General features: G+C 37.2%; 1 protein-coding gene and 1 long non-coding RNA gene across 2 annotated transcripts in view; one reads left to right on the top strand and one right to left on the bottom strand.

The window, feature by feature from the left end:
• Positions 1-25,235, top strand: part of KIF6 (kinesin family member 6) — a 484,487-nt gene that overhangs the window by 373,944 nt on the left and 85,308 nt on the right. The gene's annotated exons all lie outside the window — the stretch shown is intronic.
• LOC111764582 (uncharacterized) overlaps positions 1-25,235 on the bottom strand; it is a 49,637-nt gene that overhangs the window by 4,697 nt on the left and 19,705 nt on the right. The gene's annotated exons all lie outside the window — the stretch shown is intronic.

Here is a 25,235-nt window from a genome sequence, read left to right as displayed (position 1 = left end):
CAATAAAGAATCTATTAGTGAGAAATGAAGGAAAAGTCTAGAAAAGCTAGCAAAACATTCTGAAAGTTTTCTTTCCCCTAGTCCAAACTACCATTTGAATAACATCTTTATGAAAAACATTTCTTTTATAAGTTCACAAGTTCTCTAATAATGCACACACACACACACACACACACACACACATATATGAAGATGGAGGGGACTGCTGGTAAGATAAAGGATTAGAGAGGCAGAGGGATCACTTCTCTCCCAAAAAAAAAATAGCTAGAGGACAGGCAGAGACTGTCTGAGGGCTGTTCTGGGGCTCAGGACAGCAGAGGAAGGTGAGACACCACCCAGAAGAGAGAGGGGCGAAGGTCAGGAGTGTCAGCTGACTGAAAAATCCCACAAGTAGAGCTGCAAAAGCAGCAGTGGGCGCCCTTTCCCCGATCTTTGGAGCAAATAGCAGTCTGTAGTGTGCAGCAGCAGCAAACTGCAGTGGCTGCGGACTGAGGGGCTTGCAGGGATCCTCTTCCCCAAGGAAAGGGGAGAGGGAAAGACACAGCCTACGGCAAACTCAGATTTTTGCCAGCAAATTTGGTCTGCTGCATTGAAGGGTTCTCACTCTTCCAGGCTGGATGGTCCAGGACTTTGTGTCCTGAGAGCCAGCAAAGGAACTAAAGATAATTCACCTTTTCAAACACCCTCCCTACTACCCCAGGCTGGCTGCTGAAGAAGCGGAGAGAGGGAGGGTATGGCCTGCCAAGGGTGGAGGAAAACCCCTGAGAAAGTTTGTTTGTGGGGTTTGGCTAGTCCTGAGGACATTGCTTCTGTACCAACCCCTGCCTGAGCATTATGCCCAGACCTAGGTTCTGAGCAGAGAGTACTACCAAAGAGCACCATCTGCTGGCCAGACCAGAAAAGTGCATGAAAAATGAAAAATAAATAAACAAATAGTTGTCCTGGATGAGTCCAATGAACTGAAGAGTAGGTGTTGCAACTCTGCTAAGGCTTGGGGCCCAGCTGACACATGGACAGCCCAGAGATTCAAGTCTCTTGGACATACACCTATGAACTCCAGCACCAACTATAAAAGGGACAGTAGAGGCATGTGTAGGAAGTCACATCTGAGTCCAACTCTGTCATACTCAGGAGCACAAACTCCAAGGTCAGGCCCACTGGCAAAACATCAAACTCCAGAGCTATCTGCCATGACAACCACCACACCAAGGAACCGAGAGGGTCTACAACTGCAAGTAAGAGAGTCCCATCCATCAGCCATATGAGATTGAAGCCCCCTCTCAATTAGAGGTGGAGTGGCCATCACCATCCCAGACTCCTCAGGACTGGGAAATAAAATATGAACTAGAGTAGACTTACTGGTATTCTGCTATAGACTTACAGTGATTCTAGCAGTGGAAGAAATTATATCATGGATGTGAAGACAGTGGCCACTGGGGTTGCTGAAGTAAGGGAAAGGGAAAAAGAGGTGAAATATGGGGGCATTTTTGGGACTTGGAATTGTCCTGAATTACATTGTAAAGATAGATACAGGACATTATATATCCTGCCATAACCTATAGAATGGGGTGGGAGAGTCTACAATGTAGACTATAATCCATACTGTGTGGAAATGCTCCAAAAGGTGTTCATCAATTGCGATGAATGTACCACACTAATGAAAGAAGTTGTTAATGCAGAAATGGGAGGTGTGGGGCAAATGGGAATCCCCTATATTTTTTAATGTAATACTTTATGTAATCTATGTATCTTTGAAAAATAATAAAAATATCTTAAGTAAATAAATAGGGAAGCAGGTGCCTCCTCAGTCACCCTCTATGGCCCTTGGAAACTGCCCTGCACTGCATTACTGGGTCCTTAGCCATGGTTTGAGGAGTTAAACAGGGGAAATCCTAAATATCTATAACAAGTTGAAGACAGAGTCAAAGAATAGTGGTAGCACACAGTTACTTAACAGTAAATCCCTAGGCAAGAGAGAGAAACTGAACATCAGAGAAAACTCAGCATCAGAAGCAGAGGCCCAGACATCAGCAAAAATTTACAAACCATAAAAGGAAAAAGTAAGATAGACTCAGACAAAGAAACAAATCACAGCTCCAGATGAAACACAGGCATCAATGATGTTCGTACAAATCTCCTGAACCTAATCATAGAGTTGAAGGACAATGTGGCTAAAGAAATAAAAGACATTAAGAAGAATGGATGTAGTTCAGTGGTTGAAACCTGCTTCCTGTGTGCAAGGTTTTGGGTTCAATCCTCAGTACCTATTAAAAAAAAGAAAAGAGGGAAAAAAAGACAGTGCATAGACATTGAATAAGCACACACACACACAAAAAAAAAACACTTGAAATCTTTGAAATAAAAATAGCAGAGCTTATAGGAATGAAAGTCACAATAAGTGAGATTTAAAATACAATAGAGGCACACAACAGAGGATTTGAAATCATGGAAGAAAGAATCAGTGACATAGAGGAAATAACAAGTGGAATTGAAGAGAAAGAATAATAAAGAGAGAAAAGAATAGAAAAAAAATGAGCAGGGGCTCAGGGAGCTGAATGATAACATGAAGTGCACTATCATGTGTTATGGGAGTTCCAGGAGATGAAAAGGGAAAAGGGGCAGAAAGAGTATTTGAGAAAATAATGGCCCCAAATTTCCCAACTCTCATGAAAAACGTGAAAATATATGTTCAGGTTACACAGCATACTCAAATAAGAATAAATCCAAATAGACCTACCCCAAGACACATAATGTGCAATATGCCAAATATAAAGAGAAAATTCTGAAAGCAGTAAGGGAAAAGTGAAACATCACATAGGAGGGACATCCAAAAAGACTTAGTGCAGATTTTTCTTCAGAAACCACAGGGGCAACATGGCAGTAGTATGATATAATTACAGTACAGAAAAGCAAAAACTGCCAGCCAGGAATTCTTTATCTGACAAAACTGTCCCTTCAATATGATGGTGAGCTTAAAGTATTCACAGATAAACAGAAACTAAGAGAGGTCATAAATAAGAATCCAGTCTGTAGGAAACACTAAAGGGAGTTTTGTAGCCAGAAAAAAAAAAAAAAAAAAAAAAAAAAAAAAAAAAAAAAAACCCCAAGATGACAGAGAGTTTTGGAGGAAAGTGTAGAAGTGAAGGAAAAGGTAACCAGAAAGATAAAAATATGCGCATAAACAAGATGCGACATAGGAAAGCCAAAGAATAAAAGGCTGAAGTAAGTAATGCCTTTACAATAAAAACATTGAATGTTAATGGATTAAATTCCCCAATCAAAAGACAAAGGCTGACAGAATGGATAAGAAAACATGAGCCATCCATATGCTGTCTGCAGAAGCCTCATCATAGACCCAAGGATGCAAATAGACTGAAAGTGAAAGATTGGAAAAATATATTTCATGCAAATGGTAACCAAAAGAGAGCAGGAGTAGCTCTATTGGTGTCAGACAAAACAGACTTTAAATGCAAAAGAGTGATAAAAGATGCAGAAAGCCAGTATGTATTACTAAAAGGGAAAATCCACCAGGAAGGAGGAACAGTCATAAATATCTATACACCTAACCAGGGTGCCCCAAAATACATGAGGTAAACTCTAGCCAAAAAGAAATAGACATCTCTACAATAAAAGTTGGAGACATCAACATGCCACTCATATCAATAGATAGAACTAGACAGAAGATCAACAAGGACACAGAGAACTTGAACAATATGATAAGTGAGCTGGACCTGACAGATATATACAAAACATTGTACCCCAAATCAGCAAGTTATACATTCTTCTTAAGTACTCATGGATCTTTCTCCAGAGAGACCACATCTTGGACCACAACAGAGCTCTCAATAAATTCATGAAGTGTGACATTATACAAAGCACCTTCTGTGATCATAATGGAATAGGCTGGAAATCAACAATGGGAGGGAAAGGGGGAAATTTGAGGACATAAACTGCAAGAGAAATTATCTACTATTAAGTAGATATCTCGAGACTAATGAAAATGAGAACACAGCATATCAAAATCTCTTGGATACAGTGAAGGCAGTACTGAGAGGGAAATTTATAGCCCTAAATGCCTATATTAAAAAAGAAGAGAGAGCTAAAATCCAAGAACTAACTTAACAACTGAATAAGCTAGAGAAAGAGCAGCAAACTAGTCCCAAAGCAAGCAGAATGAAAGAAAAAAGATTAGAGCAGAAATAAATGAAATTGAGAAAAGCAACAACAACAACAAAAATAAAACAAAAAATCAACAAAACCAAAAGCTGGTTCTTTGAGAAATTCAATAAAATCAACAAACATTTAGCAAGACTAACAAAAAAAAAAAAAGAGAGAAGATGCAAATAAATAAAAGCAGTAATGAAGGGGAGACACTACAACTGACCCCACAGAAATAAAATATCTTTTAAGAGGATATTATGAGAAATTGTTTGCCAACAAATTAGAGAACCTAGATGAAATGGACAAATTCCTAGAAATACACAAATAACCTACATTGACTCTACAAGAAATACAGGAACTCAAACCAATCGAAAACAAAGATATTTAATCAGTCATCAAACATCTTCCAACAAAGAAAGGTCCAGGATCAGATGGCTTCACAGGTGAATTCTACCAAACATTTCAAGAAGAATTAAAACCAATTATGTTTAAACTCTTCCAAAAAATTGGAAAGGATGGAAAATTATCCAGCATATTTTATGAAGCCAACATCACCCTAATACCAAAGCCAGGTAAAGATACTGCAAGAAAAGAAACTTACAGACCCATCTCACTAATGAACATAAATGCAAAAATTCTCAACAAAATACTTGCAAATCCAATCCAATATTATATAAAAACAATTATACATCACAATCAAGTGAGTTTTATTCCTGTTATGCATACGTGTTTCAACATAAGAAAATCAAAGTAATACACCACATTAACAAATCAAAGGGGAAAACTACATGATCATCTTGGCTGATGCAGAAAAGGCATTTGACAAGATCCAGCATCCCTTTCTTGATAAAAATGCTTCTAAAGATGGGTATAAAAGGAAAGTTCCTCAACGCACTTAAGGGCATATATGAAAACCCCACAGCCAACATTGTATTCAATGGGGAGAGGTTGAAAGCTTTCCCTCTAAGATCAGGAACAAGACAAGGATGCCCACTGTCACCACCATTATTCAACATAGTGCTAGAAGTTCTAGCTTGAGCAATTAGGCAAGAAAAAGAAATAAAAGACACCCAAATTGGAAAAGAGGAAGTAAAACTCTTACTATTCACTGATAACATGGTCCCATATTTAGAAAATCCCAAAATCTCGGTAATAAGGATATTTGAGCTAATAAATTTCAGTGAAGTGGCAGGATACAAGATCAACACAAAAAATCAGTAGTTTTTCCATACACTATTATTGAGCAAGCTGAGGAGGAAATCAAGAAAATAATTCCATTTCCAATAGCAACAAAAAGACTCAAGTATCTAAGAATTAATTTAACCAGAAATGTAAAGGATCTGTAGTCAGAAAACTACAAAGCACTACCAAAAGAAATAAAAAAAGACCTAAACAAAAGGAAGGACATTCCATGTTTATGGATTGGAAGACTAAACATTGTGAAGATGTCAATTCTATCCAAATTGACTTATAGACTTAATGGAATAACAATCAAAATTCCAGTTAAAAAAAAGAAAACAACAACAAAAAACATTCCAACACCCTACTTTACAGAAATAGAAAAGTCAACTACCAAATTCATTTGGAAAGAAAAGGGGGTTCTGAATAGCTAAAAACACCACAAAAAAAGAAGAGCAAAGTTGAAGGAGTCACACTCCCTTACCTTGAAATATATTATAAAGCTACAGTGATCAAAACAATACAGTATTGGCATAAAGACAGTCACATTGATGAAAGGAATAGAACTGAGAGTTCTTAAATAGACCCTCAGCTCTACAGTCAACTGCTTCTTAAAAATCCTACCAAGTCCACTTTTCTGGGACAGAACAGTCTCTTCAATAAATGGTGCTGGGAGAACTGGATATCCATAACCAAAAGAATGAAAGAGGACCCCTATCTCACTCTATATACAAGAAGCAACTCAAAATGGAGCAAAGACATAAACATAAAAGCCAGGGCAATAAAACTCCTACAAGATAATATAGGGAAACATCTATAAGACTTTGTAGTAGGTGGGAGTCTTGTAAACCTTATACCCAAAGCACAAGCAACAACAACACAAAAATAGATAAATGGGACCTCCTCAAAATTAAACACTTCTACAGCTCAAAGTACTTTGTGAAGATGGTAAAATGATAGCCTAATCAATGGGAAAAAATATTTGGAAATCACACATATGACAAAGGTCTAATAGCCATTGATATATGAGGGTCTAATATCCATGATATATAAAGAGATCCAGAACTCAACAGTAAAAAGACAAATGACCCCATTTAAAAATGGGCAAGACACATAAATAGATACTTTCTAATGAAGAAATAAAAATGGTGAAAAAAACACATGAAAAAATGTTCAGCATCACTGGCTATTAGGGAAATGCAAATCAAAGCTATAGTGAGTAGAATGGTCACTATTAACAAAACAGAAAACTGCAAGTGTTGGAGAGGATGTGGGGAGATAGGAATGCTTATTCACTGCTGGTGGGAATGTAGAATGATACCGCCACTATGGAAGTCTGTTTGGCAGTTCCTAAGAAAGTTAGATTAAGATCTGCCATGTGATCCAGCAATGACCCGGTATATACTAGGTATATACCCAGATGAACTGAGACCAGTGACACAGACATCTGCACACTGATGTTATGGCAACATTATTCACAATTACCAAAAGGTGGAAACAACCCAGGTGTCCATTAACTGGTGAATGGATCAACAAACTGTGGTATATGTACACGATGGAATATTATTCAGCTGTAAGAAGAAATGAAGGTTTATCCATGTTGTCATATGGATAAACCTGGAGGACATTATGTTGAGTGAAGCAAGCCAGGCACAAAATATTGTATGACTTTGCTATTATGAACTAAATATAATGAGCAAACTCACAGAGTTAATAGCTAGAATATGTCACCAGAGAAAAGAATATAGTTAGAGAATGAAAAGCTGAGGTTTAATCTGTTCAGAATTGGTTAAAAGTTTTTTGTGAGTGTTTGGAAACGAATAGAATTGGTGAAAGCACATCATAGGATTTGTAATTAGCACTAACCTATGGGTATAGTAGTGGTTTGTTTTTTGTTGTTTTGTTTTGTTTTTGGAATAATCAAAACACTCTAACATTGATTGAAGTGATGATTGTACAACTCAGTGATTATACCAAATGCCATTGATTGTACACTTAGGATAAACTGTATGATTTATGAACAACAACAACAAAAATAATAGGGTGGGTTGGCAGGAAAATACACCAAATATAAGATATGGATTATAGTTAGTAATATTTCAATGATGCTCTTTCATAATTTGTTACAAATGTTTAACAACAATGCCATGTAATTTTATTGGGATTATGTATGAGAGTTAGTTTTGTAAATTCACAACTTTTACTATACACTTATTGTTCATGTATGTTCCTGTATGAATGATAACTTCGATACATTCTTTTAAAAAAAAGAATGATGATGTGGAAAAATGGACATTCTTATCTCTTGCTAGTGAAATGGCACATTCTGCTAATAGTGTACCAATGTAATGAAAGAGGATGTTAAATACTTTAACCTAGTAATTCCACTTCCAGGAATTTATCCTGGAAGTTTAATTGGATACATGCCCCAAAGATGAATGCAAAGTAATCCATCATAATATTGCTACTATTTGTGTGTAATTGAAAACAAACTATCCAACAGTAGGGGATTGGTTAAACAAAAGAGAGTATATCTAAAAAAGTAAAATGTGACACAAATCTATGAATGATAATATAGACATATAATTGATATTAGAAAGAAAGTCATTTGGGATATGCTGATTTAAAGAAATGACTTCCACATAGCATATATAGCAATTGATTTTTTAAAGAAGTGTAATGCAGCCATTCATATATTTACATCGATGCATTAAAAAAAAATCTAGGTCAATGCCAGACTGTTAGCAGGGATCATCTCTTGATGATGGAGTTAAAGGTAATTTTGTTATGTTTTATTCTTTATAGTTATCTACATTTTCTAATTTTTTCATAAACAATTATCCTTAAGTTAAGAAACAAGTTAAAAAATATAAAAAATGTTTATTAAATAAATTCCTATTGGGAAAATTCCTATTGGGAAAAAATATATATATATAAACATCCCCTAGCACTTTCTGCAAGATTTTTTTCTCCAAAAATTAAAAAATATATATTGTTTTGTGCATTTGGAATTGGAGAAAAACATTTCCCATGTCTGATCTTCTATCAGCAGAATAAATAGGACTTTTTGTCAGTTTTGTGCGTTTTCTATACTTTAATTCTCCTTCAAGGTTTACTTCAGACCCACTTTGTGCATGATGACTTCTATTATTATATCCTGGAGTAGGGGAAAGACAATTTACTGGCCATTTTGCTGGATTATGATGACCTGAATCAAATGTATCCTTTTGTTATTATTTGTTTTCAGCTCCAAATATCAGGCCAACAGCTACTGCCATTATATTTAGTACTTACTCCATGCTGTGCTGAGAACTTGACATGCTTTATTTCATTTAGGCCTCATGGGTAAGAGGCACTACTTTCTAAGGTGGGGTTTCCATAGGTCATATATTCTAAGATACAATTTTTACAATATTAATAAGGTTGGTGCAAAAGGAATTGTGGTTGCAAACCATGAATTTTAAATCATTGAAGCTAGGCTCAAACACATTTTTATTAATCAGAATAGGAACCATTACGATCAACACATTTTTGTCAATGAGAAATAAGTTTGTTTATTCCTGTAGCATAAAAATCCATACTTCAGGATTCAACAAACTCTTCGAAAGCATTTTCCACAACTTGCTGGTTGTGGAAGCATTATCCCTGCAAAAAGTTGTTGAGATGCTTGAAGAAGTTGTAGTCAGTTGGCGAGAGGTCAGGTGAATATGGCGGATGAGGCAAAACTTTGTAGCCCAATTCGTTCAACTTTTGAAGCATTCATTGTACAACGTGTGGTAGGGCATTGTCATGGAGAAGAAATAAGCCCATTCTGTTGACCAATGCCACCTGCAGGCATTGCAGTTTTCAGTGCATCTCACCAATTTGCTGAGCATACTCCTCAGATGTAATGGGTTCAGAAAACTGTAGCGGATCAGATCAGCAGTAGACCACCAAATGATGACCATGACTTTTTTTTGGTACAAGTTTGGCTTTGGGAAGTGCTTTGAAGCTTCTTCTCAGTCCAACCACTGAGCTGGTCGTCGCCGGTTGTTGTATAAAGCCCACTTTTCATCACACATTACAATCCGATAAATGGTTCATTCTTATTGTGTAGAATAAGAGAAGGCAACACTTCAAAATGATGATTTTTAAAAATTTTTGGTCAGCTCATGAGGCACCCACTATCGAGCTTTTTCCCCTTTCCACTTTGCTTCAAATGCTGAACAACCATAGAATGGTTGACGTTGAGTTCTTCAGCAACTTCTCGTGTAATTTAAGAGGATCAGCTTCAATGATTGCTCTCAACTGGTCATTGTCAACCTCCAATGGCCAACCACTACACTCCTCATCTTCAAGGTGCTCATCTCCTTTGCAAAACTTCTTCAACCACCATTGCACTGTACTCCGTTAGCAGTTCTGGGGCCAAATTCATTGTTGATGTTGCAAGTTGTCTCCACTGCTTTGTGACCTATTTTGAACTCAAATAAGAAAATCACTCAAATTTTCTTTTTATCTAACATAATTTCCATAGTCTAAAATAAAAAATGTAAAATAAAGAACAAGTAATAAGTCATTAGCAAAAAAACATAAAGCAAAAAATGCACATTAAAATGATGTCTAACATAACTACATTTATTTTATTAAGAATGTATGCCAGTATCAAATGGCAAATTTCAACACAGCAAAACCACAATTACTCTTGTACCAGCCTAAATAACATCTCAACTCAGTATGGTCTTAAAGTTCTATAAAATAGGGAAATTATCCATATTCTACAGAGTAAAAAAGGAACTGAGCTCAGCAAATTCACTTATCTAGTAAGTGGCCAAACCTCAATTAAAATCCATTTCTGTCCAACTCCAAAACATTGAAATACTGCATATTGTCTCCACTAGTTCAATTTATGTGACTTTGACATTTTCTTCTGAGTTTCTAATTCCACTAAGCTGTTTCTCAGCTTTCCTGAATCTTTAGTCATTGCCCTATATGATATACACAACAAAAGTTTCAAAGTAGACTCCCGCTCAGTGATTGTGCACATAGTTCAAGAAGAGTAAAAGGATATTTGTAACACAATTAATGATAGGTCCTCTTTTTCACAAAGGGCCAAATTGAAGAGGAGAATGGGGTCTGATCCCGGCCTGCCCTCTGCCACTCTAAATTCCACGTACATTTCCTCAGGGTTGCATCTACCCATAGAAAAAGGTCCCCTTTTCTAGTTTGCAGAAGGGTGTGCTGTGGGCTTGCAGCAGCCCTTGCAGAAGCCAGTGTCCCATGTGGGCTTGCACTATCATCTTCAGTAGTTCGGAGGCTAGAATTGAATTTCAGGCTCTGTGGTATACTGAGCCTATAATTTCTGGCTCTGTATACTATTCCAACTGTATGGATTTACTGATACCTCAGAAAACATGAGAGGATTCAAAACATAAACTTAGGCAAGGTTTAGCAGGGATAGGTGTCATGAACTATGTGTGTTTAAGTATCAAAACCAGCACAGGTAAGGAGTAGAGAAAGCCTAGTTAAGGGCAGACAGAGCAGGCATCAAGGACCAGAAAATAAAAATGTGTTACCAAAACTTGTTATTATTTAAAAGGCAAAAATACTATATTCTCGAAAGTAAGAAATGCAGCTTTCAAGAAGTTATCCCTTCATTCTGGCTCACATTTCTATTGTGTTACATTTCTTTGGTAACTCTACCTCTCCACAAGGACAAAGATGGTTGAGAGAAAAGCAGCTAACGTGACAATTAAAATATACTTTATACATAAAATCTGCATTTACAAAGAAAGATAAGTTATAAAGTAGATTTTTTGCTTTTTTTTTTAATGAGGTATCAGGGCCAGGGACCAAACCTGGGACCTCCCATGTGGGAAGCACTTGAGCCACATCTGCTCCGCTTTGCTTTATTTATTTTTTTATAAAGATTTATTTTATTTATTTATTTCTACCACACACCCCACATTGGTTGCACTTGCTGTGTCTGTTTGTTGTGTGCTTCTCTTTCTTTTTCAGAAGGCACCAGAAATTGAACCCGGGACCTCCCATGTTGGAGGGAAGCACCTAATCTCTCTCTTTTTTTTTAAGGTTTATTTTTATTTATTTCTCTCCCCTTCCCTCCCCCCACCCCGGTTGTCTGTTCTCTGTGTCTATTTGCTGTGTCTTCTTTGTCCACTTCTGTTGTTGTCAGCGGCACGGGAATCTGGGTTTCTTTTTGTTGCGTCATCTTGCTGTGTCAGCTCTCCGTGTGTGCGGCACCATTCCTAGGCAGGCTGCACTTTCTTTTGCGCTGGGCGGCTCTCCTTCCAGGGCGCACTCCTTGGGCATGGAGCTCCCCTATGCCGGGGACACCCCTGCGTGGCAGGGCACTCCTTGCGCTCATCAGCACTGCGCATGGGCCAGCTCCACATGGGTCAAGGAGGCCCCGGGTTTGAACCGCGGACCTCCCATGTGGTAGACGGATGCCCTAACCACTGGGCCAAGTCCGCCGCCAGCACCTGATTTCTTGAGCCACCTCAATTCCTTGCTTTTGTTGTGTCTTTCATTATGTTTTCCTCCTAGTGTTTCTTGTTGCATCAGTTTGCCATGCCAGCTCATCACGTCAGCTCATTGTCTTGCTCATCTTCCTTAGGAGGTACCAGGAACTGAACTTGGACCTTCTGTGTGGTAGGTGGGAGCTCAATTGCTTGAGCCACATCCACTTCCCTTTGCTTTATTTTCAGCTTTTTATTGTAACTAATTTCAAGTGTACAATTCAGTGATATTAATTGCATTAACAATATTGTACTACTGTCACCAAATTCCATTAACCAAAATTTTATCACCTTAAACAGAAACTCTACACCCATTCAGCAATAACTCCACATTCCTCTTCCCGTGTCACCTGGGGCCCTTGGTAATCTATAATCTACTTTGTCTCTGTGAACTTGCTTGTTCTTGATATCTTATTTAGGTGGAATCAGTATTTGTTTTTTGTGTGTCTGTCTTATTTCATGCAGTATTATGCCTTCAAGTTTCTCCCACGTTGTAGTACATACAGCTTCTTTCCTTTTAATTACTGTATGATATCCCATTGTATTGTATATAGATTTTTGCTTTATTAAGTGATTCACCACATATTTCTTTTAAATAACAGCCTCTATTTGTGCATTATTTAGTTTAATTTACAGAAATTGTAGAAAAACCTATTTATTTGCGCCCAATTAGTCTTAGTATTAGTATTGATCAGGATGCTTCTATTTGTAAACCAAACTTGCTTATGCATAAAATGAAATTTGTCTCACATAACTGGGAAGCCCAAGAAGTGCTCCTGGCCTAAAATGCATGCACAGTCTCTCTCTCTTTTCTCCCCTCCTCTCTGTCCTGTTCTCTTTCCACCTCTCAGTTCTGCTCGACTAAGTTCTCTGACAGCCTCTCCCTGAACATGGAGGCTAGATGTCCCTGGAAGCCCCAAGTTTACATGGTCTGTGAATTCATAATCTCGGTGAAAGGGCAAGTATCTTTCCCACGGTGCTGGCGAAAGTCCCTGGAGGGAGAACGGTGGCCTGACTGGAGGCGGTGTCCATCTCTGAGCCAAGCCCCATGTCCATAGTAACAAACCTCTGACCGACTCGGCCCAGATCACGGGCCCATTCCACAGGTGAGGGCTCTGCCTCGTCTGAACCACATCAACTGAACAGGATTTTTTAAGGAATCAAGGAAGGATCTTTCTTCAAAGGAAGGTCTTCTGGGCAGACAAAAATCCTGTTCACTACAGACCTTCCTGAAGACCTGAAAAAGAGCTGTCTGTAAGGGGAGGCCGGTAGTTCCTATGAGAAAGGATAATAGACTTATTTATCTTGGAAAAAAGAAAACTGCAAATAGGAAACTCAAAAACTGGTTTTAAGTACAGGTGCTTCTGCTATAATAGGATATATGCAAAATTACATGCTAAAAATAACAGTAATTGTAGAAAAAATAAGGTTGGGGAAGAACTCTCAAAACCAGACCAGTAACAAAACCAGTTACAATATTAATAAGAATAATGAGATAAAGAAAAAAGCATGTTAAATTCCTAATCCATGAGGAAACACTATACAAAAGTTTTGTTTTGTTTTTTTTCAAAAATGAGTATATCATGATGAAAGGAAGGCGTAAGGAAGTGTTGAGGCTGCTGAATTATGGAGGCATAAACAAATACACAAAGATGGGGAATGGCAGCCCAATAACCACTTCTAAGAGTGAGCACATGCCTCCACTGAATCAAGAAGAGGAATGTAGGGAGAACAGGCTTTGTGTATACTACTTTCTTTCTCTACAGCCTGCTGGGGCCAGCTGTACTATCTTACTTTATATTTAGCCACTATTACTTGATGGCACAAAACTTCAGCTTACTAGGAAAAAAATTGTATGTGAACAAATGAGACTGCTGCAGTATAATGACATCATTCCCCTATAAATCAATTGCAAATGATCTAATTCCTATTAAAGAAGCATGCTATAAAGAACTGACTGTATAATATTTGCTATTTTACAGAGGGAGGTAATAAAATGTAACTCATCTTTAAAGAGTATCAAAGGAAGAAATAATTTTCAGTTGTATTGAAAATATAGTTGATCACAAGGGAGTGACATCACTAAGATGGCGGAGCAATATGCTCCAGGATTTTGTCCCCTCACAGAAACTTTAAACAACTAGTAAAAACTAGTAGACCCTTCCTTCCAGAACTAAAGAAAACCCTTAAAGTGTTGCAGTAACTGGGTGAGTGCCATATCAAGAAAAAGGCAACTTAAAAATGGTAGGAGGGAGCAGGTACAGGTCAGTTAATTGTCTGCTTCCCGTGTACAAGGTCCTGGGCTCAATCGCCAGTGCCTCCTAAAAAAAATGGTAGGAAAACCTTGTGGCACAGTTGCTTGCTCTTCTCCCACCACCTCCCTGACTTGATGCAGAGTCAACTGTGCTCTCAGTGCAGGTCCCTGGTCCTGGTTCCAAAGGGACAGAGTCACCCCTATGTACATACTGGGGTGCATGCACGTCTGTACCATTCTATTGGTGGCAGCCTGAAAGACTGAACCAGGAAATTCATCTCTGGCTCACCGTTCCAGATTTGCCCTGCATGAAGAAGGAGTTTGCAGGCAGCTAAATCAGTGTAAGCAGCAATCAAATGGCAGCAGTAGCTTGGGGCAAAAGATGACCCACTTTAAGAAATGTAGCATCAGGGACTGGGAGGAAATACTATTTCATAGGGAGAAGAGAGAGCATTCAGATATGTGAAAATAGAGGAATTCATAAGGCCACAAACACATGCCCAGGGAAAGACACATGCTCAGAAAAGACTTTAGAAGCCCCTATGCCTCCCCTCAGGCTATTCTTTGGGTTCACTGTTAGGAGGACTAAGCACTGAAGGAGAGCACCAGACAATACACTGCAAAGACAGTGAAAGGCATTTTTGTTTGTTTGCTTATATATTTTTGTTAGCTCCTGGCATTCACAGAAATCTCTGTCAAAGCACTAGCTAGGTAGAAACTAAAGAACAAATATTTCAGACTAAATCACAGATTTAATATATTAAATATTAAACTGTCCAGTGGGGTAAAAGATTACAAGGCATATAAAGAAACAAAACACAATGGCTCATCCAAAGAAGCCAGATAAAATATCAGAACCATCAACAAAGAAGACAACACTTTGAACATACCAGATAAGGATTATTTTAACATGGTCTTAAATATGCTCAAAGACTAAAGAAAAACACACACAATGAGTAAAATATATATCAGGAAAATAATATATGAAAATAATGAGAATTTCAATAAAGAGATAAAAATTATGAAAAGGAACCAAAGATAAATATTAGAACTTAAGACCAAAATAACTGAAATAAAAAATTTCCTAGAGGGGTTACACAACAAATTGAACTGGCACAAGAAAGAATCAATGAAATGGAAAATAAGACAATTGAAATTATTCAGTCTGAGTAGCAGAAAGGAAAAAAGAGTGAAATACAATGATCAGAGCCTAATTGTCCATTGGGGCACAAGTTTATGAATATACATATTATAGCACTTCCAGAATGAAAAGATGAAAGGAAGAGAAAAATTATTCAATGAAATAATGATGGGAAACTTCCCAAATTTAACAAAACACATGAATATAGACACACAAGAAACTTAACAAACTCCAAACAGACACATTAAAAGCAAACTGTTGAATACTAAAGAAAAGAGAGAATTCCTGAAAGTTAAAAGGGAGAAGTAATCTATCATTTACAAGGAAGCCTCAATAAGATTAGTGCCAATTTCTTATCTGAAGCTATGGTGGCAAGAGTGTAGTTGGATGACATGTTTAATGTGCTGAAAGAAAATAATTGCTAAACAGGAAATCTCTAACCAGTGAAACTGGTTCAGAAATGAGAGGGAGACTAAGACATTACCAGATGAACAAAAGTGAGAAATTTTGTCACTAGACATGCCCTATAAGCAATGCTAAAGGGAGTTGATATTGAATGGAAGGGCCCTGGAGAGTGTATCAAAGCTAAAAAAACAAAAACAAAGAAATGCCAATAATATTGTATTTCATAACTCCACTTTTTACTTCTTATAGGATCTAAAATGCAAATGTATAAAAAATAATGATAAATCTATGGTTTGGGACACAATTTATAAAAATGGAATTTATTATGAAAAACAAATATTTGAGACAGATGGGATATTAAATGTAAACCCATGGTAAACACAAAGAAAATACCTTTAAAATGTTCCCAGAAAGAAATAAGGGAGACCAAGATGGCAACATAAAAAAACACTCAGGGTATTGTTCCCCTACAGAATCTTTGAACAACTAGCAAAGCGGGCAGAGCCAGCCATCTTCCTTAAAGCTCCAGAATAAAGTTAAAAGGTTGTAGTAACTGAGTGAATGACATGTCAAGAAAGTACAGCTTTAAAAATGGTAGGAGAAGCTTGTGGCACACTTAATGGGCCTCTCCCACCCCCTTCCTGGTGCAGTGTGGAACTATCCTTCACTCCCGTTGTGGGTCCCTAGACCTGTTCCAGAGAGAGCAAAATGGTATGTTGGCACCGGTCTATCCGGAGATAGCATGAACGTCTGAACCAGAGCACTCATCTCTGGCTTGTTCACGTTTTTAGTGAACAAGCCAGAAGCAGTTTGCAGACAGCTAGATCATTGTAAAAGTCAAAGTGGTCTTAGGCAAAAGATAACAGACTTTAAGGTGTACAATACACAGGAGGGAGGAAATGTCTATTTCATGGGAAGCAGAAGGGATATTTGGATTATGTAAACAAAGGAATTCCTAAGAACACAAGCCAAGCTCAAGCCCAGGACAGCACACAGGCTCAGAAAAGATGGAAAGTACCCTGCGTTTGTCTTTTGCCTTATGCAGAAATTCTTGATAGGAGAGCTAAACTCTGAAGGAGAGTGCCAACCAACTCAGAGCCAATTTGCAAAGACCATTGTATTAGTTAGGCTTCTCTAGGGAAACAGAACTGACAGAAGATATATATAAAAAGTATGAGATTTTATAAAATTCTCTCATGTAGCTGTGGGGATGCACAAGTCCAAATTCCACAGGGCAGGCTGAAAACCAGGTGCTCCAGTGAAGGTCCTTGATAAGTTCCCAGGAGATGATGGCTATTTGAAGTAGAGCTGGGGATTCTCTCTCTCAGTGCTGAAATCACTTCCCCCTTTAAGACCTTCAACTGGTTGGATCAGACATCATTCACTACTGATGATTGTCGATGTAATCAGCCATCTATACAACAACTCACTGATGACTAAAGTCCATGAAATGCCCTCATCTGACAGTTAGCCCAGTGCTTGCTTGACCAAACAGCTGGGCACCATTACCTGGCCAAGTTGACACATTAGCCTAACCATCACAGCTGTGAAAGGTGTTTATTGCATTGCTTTGTTTGTTTTTGTTAGCTCCTAGCCCTTAAGTAAATCTCTATCATATCATGATCTGGATAAAAATGTAAAGAACAAATTTCTCAGGAGCTTAATCCTGGAGTTAGGGCATTAAAATATTAAAATTTACAGTGTATAACAAAAGATTATAAGACAAACAAAGAAATAGGAAATAATGGCCTATCCAAAGGAATAAGATAAAAATTTTAAAACCAACAAAGAAGATCAGACTTTGTACATGCCGTACAAAGAATTTTTAAAAATGGTCTTCAAGCATTTTTGATGTTGGAGTTTTGATGTTGACGTTTGATGCTGAAACCTTAAGCTGTAGCGCCAGGAAGTCAGCACACAGAGGGAAGAGAAGCCAGCCCCAGGAAGGGAGGAACCCTGAGCCCAAAGGAAAGCAAGCGCCAGGAACGTAGGAACCCAGGAGGCCTGAACCCTCGCAGGCGTTGGCAGCCGTCTTGCTCCAACACATGAAAATAGCCTTTGGTGAAGGAAGTGACTTATGCTTTATGGCCTGGTCTCTGTAAGCGCCTACCTCAGATAAATACCCTTCATAAAAACCAACCCATTTCTGGTATTTTGCATTAGGTCCCCTTTGGCTGACTAATACAACACTATTTATTTTATTTACCATAATTGTATTTAGTTCATGCTAATTCCTGTATTTTATTTCATCCTGTGAACTTTCCACAATGCATTTGTCAATGTTAGGTTTGGTGATGTTTGAGTAGTTTTTGTTTGTTTTGTTTTAAATATAATGCAAATATAAATGAGTATGTATATTTGGCAATTCATATCTAAATTTGTAGAATATGAACTGTTGGTGTGGGGGGATTGTTAGGTTATATACTGAGAATATGTTCAGTCTTTGTTGGAACTACCCCCACATTTCCAAGGTGCTTGCAAAAATGTATCCAAACACTTCGCTTGGCAAGGTATTTATTTGTTGTTGCTTTACATCTTTTTTTTTTTTTAAGATTTATTTTTCTTTATTTAATTCCCCTCTCCTCCCCCGGTTGTCTGTTTTCTGTGTCTGTTTGCTGCGTCTTGTTTCTTTGTCCGCTTCTGTTGTCGTCAGCGACACGGGAAGTGTGTGCGGCGCCATTCCTGGGCAGGCTGCTCTTTCTTTCGCGCTGGGCGGCTTTCCTTACGGGTGCACTCCTTGCGCGTGGGTCTCCTCTGCGTGGCGCGGCACTCCTTGCGCGCATCAGCACTGCGCATGGGCCAGCTCCACACATGGGTCAAGGAGGCCCGGGGTTTGAACCTCGGACCTCCCATGTGGTAGACAGACGCCCTAACCACTGGGCCAAGTCCGTTTCCCGTTGCTTTACATCTTGACCACTTGATGTTATAGGTCATGTAAATATGAGCCAGTTTTGTAAGTGGTAACAATGTCTCATAATGGATTTGCTTGCATTCCTCTAATGCCCTGAATATGTAGAGCACACTTTTCTACATTTGTTAGCCTCATGTACATCCTCCTTTTTGAATTACGTGTTCAAGTTTTTGGATAATTTTTATTTCGGTCACCTATCATGTTCTCATTTTTTTGGTAGGAGATTTTATACATTCTTCCACATTCAGAATTACCACTTTCCTCTTTACTCATGTCTTATGAAGATAAGGTATTCTTAATTTTAATATAATCCCATTTATTAATTTTTAATAATAAAGTTTAATGTGACTTGTTTACAAAATTCTTACCATTCTAAATCACTAATTATATTTTATATCTTTTTTTCTAAAATGTGTATTTTCATTAATTCATCTATTTATTTTACCTTTAACTTTTATGCCTTAAATCTATTTAGAATTATGTTTTATTCTGTGAGATTGGAATTCTGAATTTTTTTCATGTTTGGTAACCACTTCACAAATTACCATTTATTAAAAAGGCCATCATTTGATCCCTCTCCCCCAAAATGGTCTTCAATATCTTAAGGAGACAAAAGAAAACCTGGGGAAAAAATTAAGGATTTCAGGAAAACCATGAATGAACAATATGAGAATCTCAATAAAGAGAAAAGTTTTAAAAGGAGCAAACAAGAATACTGGAGTAAAAGACAATACATGAAATGAAAATTTCCCTAGAGGGTTTCAATAATACATTGGAGCTGGGAGAAGAATCAGTGAACACAAAGAAAAGATGATTGAAAAAATTCAAGCTGAGGCACAGAAAGGAAAAAAGAAGGAAAAAAGTGAACAGAGTCTAGTGACCTATTGGAACACCATCAAGTATACCATTATGTGAATTATGGGAGTCCAAGAAGGAGAAGAAAGAGAGAAAGGGCAGACGGAATATTCAAAGAAATAATGACAGAAAACTTGCCAAGTTTAACAGAAAACATGAATATGCACATTCAAGAAGCTCAGTGAACCTTAAATAAGGATAAACTTGAAGAGAACCACACATACACACATAGTAACCAAACTACCAGATGCTAGGACAAGAACAGAGTTCTGAAGATGCTAGAGAAAAGTAACATACTATGTACAAAGAAGCCCCAATAAGATTGAGTGCCTATTTCTCATCAGAAATCATGAAGCCAAGAAGGAAGTAGATGAAATATTTGAGGTACTGAAAGTAAAAAATTGCCAACCAAGAATTTTAAATCTGGCAAGACTGTCTTTCAAAAATGAAGGAGAGATTAAGACATTCCCAGACAAACAAAAGTTGAGAAAGTTCATCAGCATTAGACTTGTCCTACAAGCAATGCTAAAGGGAGTTCTTCAGACTGACAAGGAAGGACACTAGACAGGGACTGAAGTGGTGTAACGAAATAAAGGCTTCTAGTAAACGAAGTAAAGGCTTCTAGTAACCATATGAGTAATTATAAATGCCAGTACTCTTGTATTTTGGGGTATGTAATTCTACTTTTTACTTCTTACAGGTGCTAAAATGTAAATGCATGAAAAGTAATGATAAATCTATGGTTTTGCGCATAAACAGAAGGAAATGAAATGCAACTCAAAATGGTATAATACAAAAATAAGTAAATATGAAAGTAAGCATTAATGAAAAAATGTAGGGACAGAGAAGGCATAAGACCTACAAAGACAAAATAGCAAAATGTCAGGAGAAAGTCCTGCAATGTCAGTAGTTACTTTAAATGTAAATGGACTATACTCTCCAATCAAAAGGCAGAGATGGTCAGAATGGATAAAAAAGCATGACACAACTATATGCTGTTTATAAAAACTCACCTTTTATAAAAAAGTAGGTTGAAAATGAAAGAATGGGGAAAATACATACCATGCAAATAGTAACCAAGAAAGAACTGGGTTTGCTAAACTAATACCAGTAAAATAGACTTGATCAAAAACTTTTATGAGGTACAAAGTCACCACATACTGATAAAGGGGTCAATTAATCAAGAAGATATATAAACACACCTCAGAACAGAGCCCCAAAATACATGAAGCAAATATTGACAGATTTGAAGGGAGAAATAGACAGTCTACATAAATAATAGGAAACTTCAATACATCAGTAATGAATAGAACATCTGAACAGAAGATCAATAAGGAAATAGAAGGTATGAACAATACATACACCAACTAGACCTAACAGACATATAAAAAATACTTCACCCAACAAGGGCAGAATACATATTCTTTTCAAGTGCACATAAATAATTCTCTAGGTTAGACCATATGTTAGGTCACTAAAAAATCTAAATACATTTTAAAAGAATCAAGCCATACAAAGCATTTTCTTCTGCCATAGTGGAATGAATCTAGAACTCAGTAACAGATGGAGAAATGGAGAATTCTAAGTATGTGGAGATTTTAAAATGCATTCTTAAACAACCAATGTGTCAAAGAATACATTACAAGGAAAGTTAGGAAATAACTTGAGGAAATTTTTAACAGAAACGAAACATGCCAAAACTATGGGATGCAGCAAAGGCAGTGCTCTCTGAAAGGGAAATTTGTAGCTCTAAATGTTCACACTTAAAATAATATCAAATCATAGACCTAATTTCACAAGTGAAGGATCAAGAAAAATAAAAGACGGGAAACGGACTTTGGCCCAGTGGTTAGGGCGTCCGTCTACCACATGGGAGGCCCGCGGTTCAAGACCCGGGCCTCCTTGACCCGTGTGGAGCTGGCCCATGCACAGTGCTGATGCGCGCAAGGAGTGCCCTGCCATGCAGGGGTGTCCCCCGCATAGGGGAGCCCCACGCGCAAGGAGTGCACCCATAAGGAGAGCCGCCCAGCGCGAAGGAGGGAGCAGCCTGCCCAGGAATGGCGCCGCCCACACTTTCCATGCCGCTGATGACAACAGAAGCGGACAAAGAAACAAGACGCAGCAAAAAGACACAGAAAACAGACAACCGGGGGAGGGGAGGGGAATTAAATAAATAAAAATAAATCTTTAAAAAAAAAAAAAGAAAAAGAAAAAGAAAAGAAAACTAAAACCAAAACAAGCAAAAGGGAGAAAATAACAAAGATTAGATTGGAGATAAAGGACAAAGAGAATTTAAAAAACAATAGAGGGAATCAACAAAAACAAAAATTGGTCCTTTGAAAAGATCAATAAAATTGACAAACCCTTAGCTAAACAAAGTAAAAAAAAGAGAAGACAGAAATAACTAAAATAATAAATGAAAGAGGGGACATTGCTATTGATCCCACAGAAATAAAATGGATTATGAAAAGATACTAGTAACAATTGGATGCCAACAATTAGATAACATACATAAAATGGACAGATTCTTAGAAACAGCTAACCACCTACATTGAAAAGAAAAAGAAGATATAAACAGAACAGTAACAATTAAAGTGATGGAATCTGCAAGCAAAACCTCCCAACAAAGAAAAGTCCAGATCACATGGTTTCACTGGTGATTTTTTTTTTTTTTCTTAGCTACTGGGGGCCGGGGATTGAACCTGGGACCTCAAATGTGGGAAGCCAGCACTCCACCACTGAGCCACATGGGTTCTCCTGTGTTTGTTTGTTTTTTTTCCATTTGTTTTGCTTTTTGTTTGTTTTTTTGTTTTTTCTAAGAGGCACCTGGAACCAAATCCAGGACCTCCCAGTTGGGAAGCAGGCTCTCCACCACCTGAGCCATATCCACCAGTGAATTTTACCAAGTGTTCCAAGAAGAATTCACATCAGTCCTACTCAAATTCTTCCAAAAAATTGAAGAAGAGACAATACTCTCTAAATCATTCTATGATACCAACATCATCCTAATACTAAAGCCAGATAAAAATATCACAAGAAGAAAAAATTACAGATCAGTATCCCTCATAAATATAGATGCATAAATCCTTAGCAAAATACTAGCAAACAATCAAAAAGAACATTGAAAGAATTATGTATCATAACCAAATGAGATTTTTCCCAACAATGCAAGAGTGGCTCATAAGAAAATCAATTAATGTGATATACCACATTAGTAGAATGAAGGGAAAATGCACAATGATTGCAGTCTCTGCAGAAAAGGAGTTTGACAAAATCTAGCACTCCTCTGATGAAAAAACTAGGAATAGAAGGAAACGTCCTCAACATGATAAAGGAAATACATGAAAATCATAGAGCAACTAACATCATACTCAAGACTGAAAGCTTTCCTCCTCAAATCAAGAACAAAGCAAGAATACTGTTCTAATTCAGAAAGGCAATTTTTGAGGTGCCTTTTTGTATAAGTATAATATAAAATACTCTAAAATAGTATGCCTTGTTACAATCTAATTTGGAATTACTAGGTTCTGATAGTGTACCGATGAAAATCAAAGTATTTGCCAAGAAATTAAATTTACAAACAATGGAAAGGAGTATTACAATATTTTCTGTTTTTGTATGGAGAGATACCCATTTGGCATAGGTAGCATGACATAATATGAGATTTGTTTTATATGATAATAAAACAATCTGGTTAAAAATAGAAGAGAAAAAAGTGATAATCATCCTGTATTTTGGCTTAGATAAAATTTCATTAAATTTTTGACCCTACTGAATGGTGGCTTAGATGACATGTGGACAAAATCTGTAAGTGGCTTTATATATGCTTCTAAAAATCTGTGCTTAAGTTCAGAAAAAGAAGAAAACAGGAAAGTTGTACCCATTTGTGATTAATAAATGAATCAGCATTTTAGTGTTTACTCTTTAATCAAATATTTCATCACAAAAAAAGGAGGCCAGAAACTATTTTCGGGCTTACTGTTTTGCATTTTTACAAATGATAAGAAAGCAATAGAAAGTACTTGAAAAATTTCTCACTCTTTCTCTTCTGTCTAAGGAAAACTGTTCACTTTCTACTTGTTGCAATATTCTGAAAATTTAGAAAGTCAAAAGTACTTATCACAGGAAACAATCAGAACTAAAATAGTTTTTAAGGAAACCAACTACACAGGGCAACTACCTTGCTCTTGAAGAAATTCACTGCCAAAAGGCTAAATCACTGGCATGTAAGAAATAAAATAGAAAATATGCATTATAATTTCTCAGCCAATATTATTGAAACAGGATAAAAGTTACTAAAAATCTTAAATAGTTTATATGCAATGTCTCTGCTAGTGTTACAAGTCTAAATATTTTTCTTGATGCTTTCAGCAATGTCAATTTTAATTATACATTTCACACTATGATGAAATACTGCTTTATGAATGATTCAAAATAATATATTTTCATTTAAATTTTAATCACATTTCATCCAGTGCAAATTCTTTTTTTTTTTCTTTTAAGATTAACTGCTGGTGTTTTTGTTTTTTTTTTTAAAAGATTTATTTATTTATTTATTTAATTCCCCTCCCCTCCCCGGTTGTCTGTTTTCCGTGTCTTTTTGCTGCGTCTTGTTTCTTTGTCCGCTTCTGTTGTCGTCAGCAGCACGGGAAGTGTGGGCGGCGCCATTCCTTGGCAGGCTGCTCCCTCCTTCACGCTGGGCGGCTCTCCTCATGGGTGCACTCCTTGCGCGTGGGGCTCCCCTACGCGGGGGACACCCCTGCATGGCAGGGCACTCCTTGCGCGCATCAGCACTGTGCATGGCCAGCTCCACACGGGTCAAGGAGGCCCGGGGCTTGAACCGCGGACCTCCCATGTGGTAGACGGACGCCCTAACCACTGGGCCAAAGTCCGTTTCCCTGCAAATTCTTAATTTAAAAGTGAAATCACACTACCAGCAATAGATAGTTTGGTTAAATACTCTATTAAAGGAGCAATCACCAGTTCCATAAATAACCTTAAAATTCTAAAATAAAGTATTGAAATGCTATAGTCACAAATTTGGTTTCTTTTAATACTTTTTTTAATCCTGTAAAGAAGGTTTTTTATAAGTCTTTTTATTTATCAGTCATAACATGGCCAAATGTGTAGTTGCTGTTTCTGAAAAGTGTTCCAAACTCTACATCCAGAAATAAGAAAAATTCTTACAGAATTTTGTAATAAGTATACATGTTGGTTAAAGAAATTTTATAGTCATGTTGGAGTGCCATGAAATTAATACTTGCAATCCAGATTGCTGTACTTTACACTTTTTCTCTGTGTTTAAAATCAGGTGTATACCATTTGTATGAGAATACCACAGAATGAATTATAATACGTGTTTTGGTTTGTAAACAAATTATAGTCGTTTCTTGCACATTTTTGGAAATTAATTGTATAAGAATTTATGTATCTGCTTCTAGATACAGTGTATAAATAAAAATTTCATTCCCCCAAAAAAAGAACAAGGCAAGAAAGCCTACTTCATGACTGCTATTCAACATTGTACTAGAAGGTCCAACTAGAGCAGTAAGGCAAGAAAATAAATAAAAGACATTCAATTTGGAAAGGAAGAAGTAAAACTGCCCCTATTCATAGACATCTACAAGAAAGTAGATAAAAAGAAAGTATCTATAAGAAAACTACTAGAGGTAATACACAAATTCAGTAAAGTGGTGGGATAGATCAGCCCACAGAAATCAGGAGGGTTTCTATATACCAGCAATGAATAACCCAAAATGAAATAAATAAAATAATTCCATCTATAAAAGCAGCTAAAAGAAAAACAAAACCAGGAAT

This window comes from Dasypus novemcinctus, chromosome 11 (assembly GCF_030445035.2).
Source record: "Dasypus novemcinctus isolate mDasNov1 chromosome 11, mDasNov1.1.hap2, whole genome shotgun sequence".
Classification (NCBI taxonomy): domain Eukaryota; kingdom Metazoa; phylum Chordata; class Mammalia; order Cingulata; family Dasypodidae; genus Dasypus; species Dasypus novemcinctus.
This window is presented reverse-complemented; position numbering and strand designations above follow the sequence as displayed.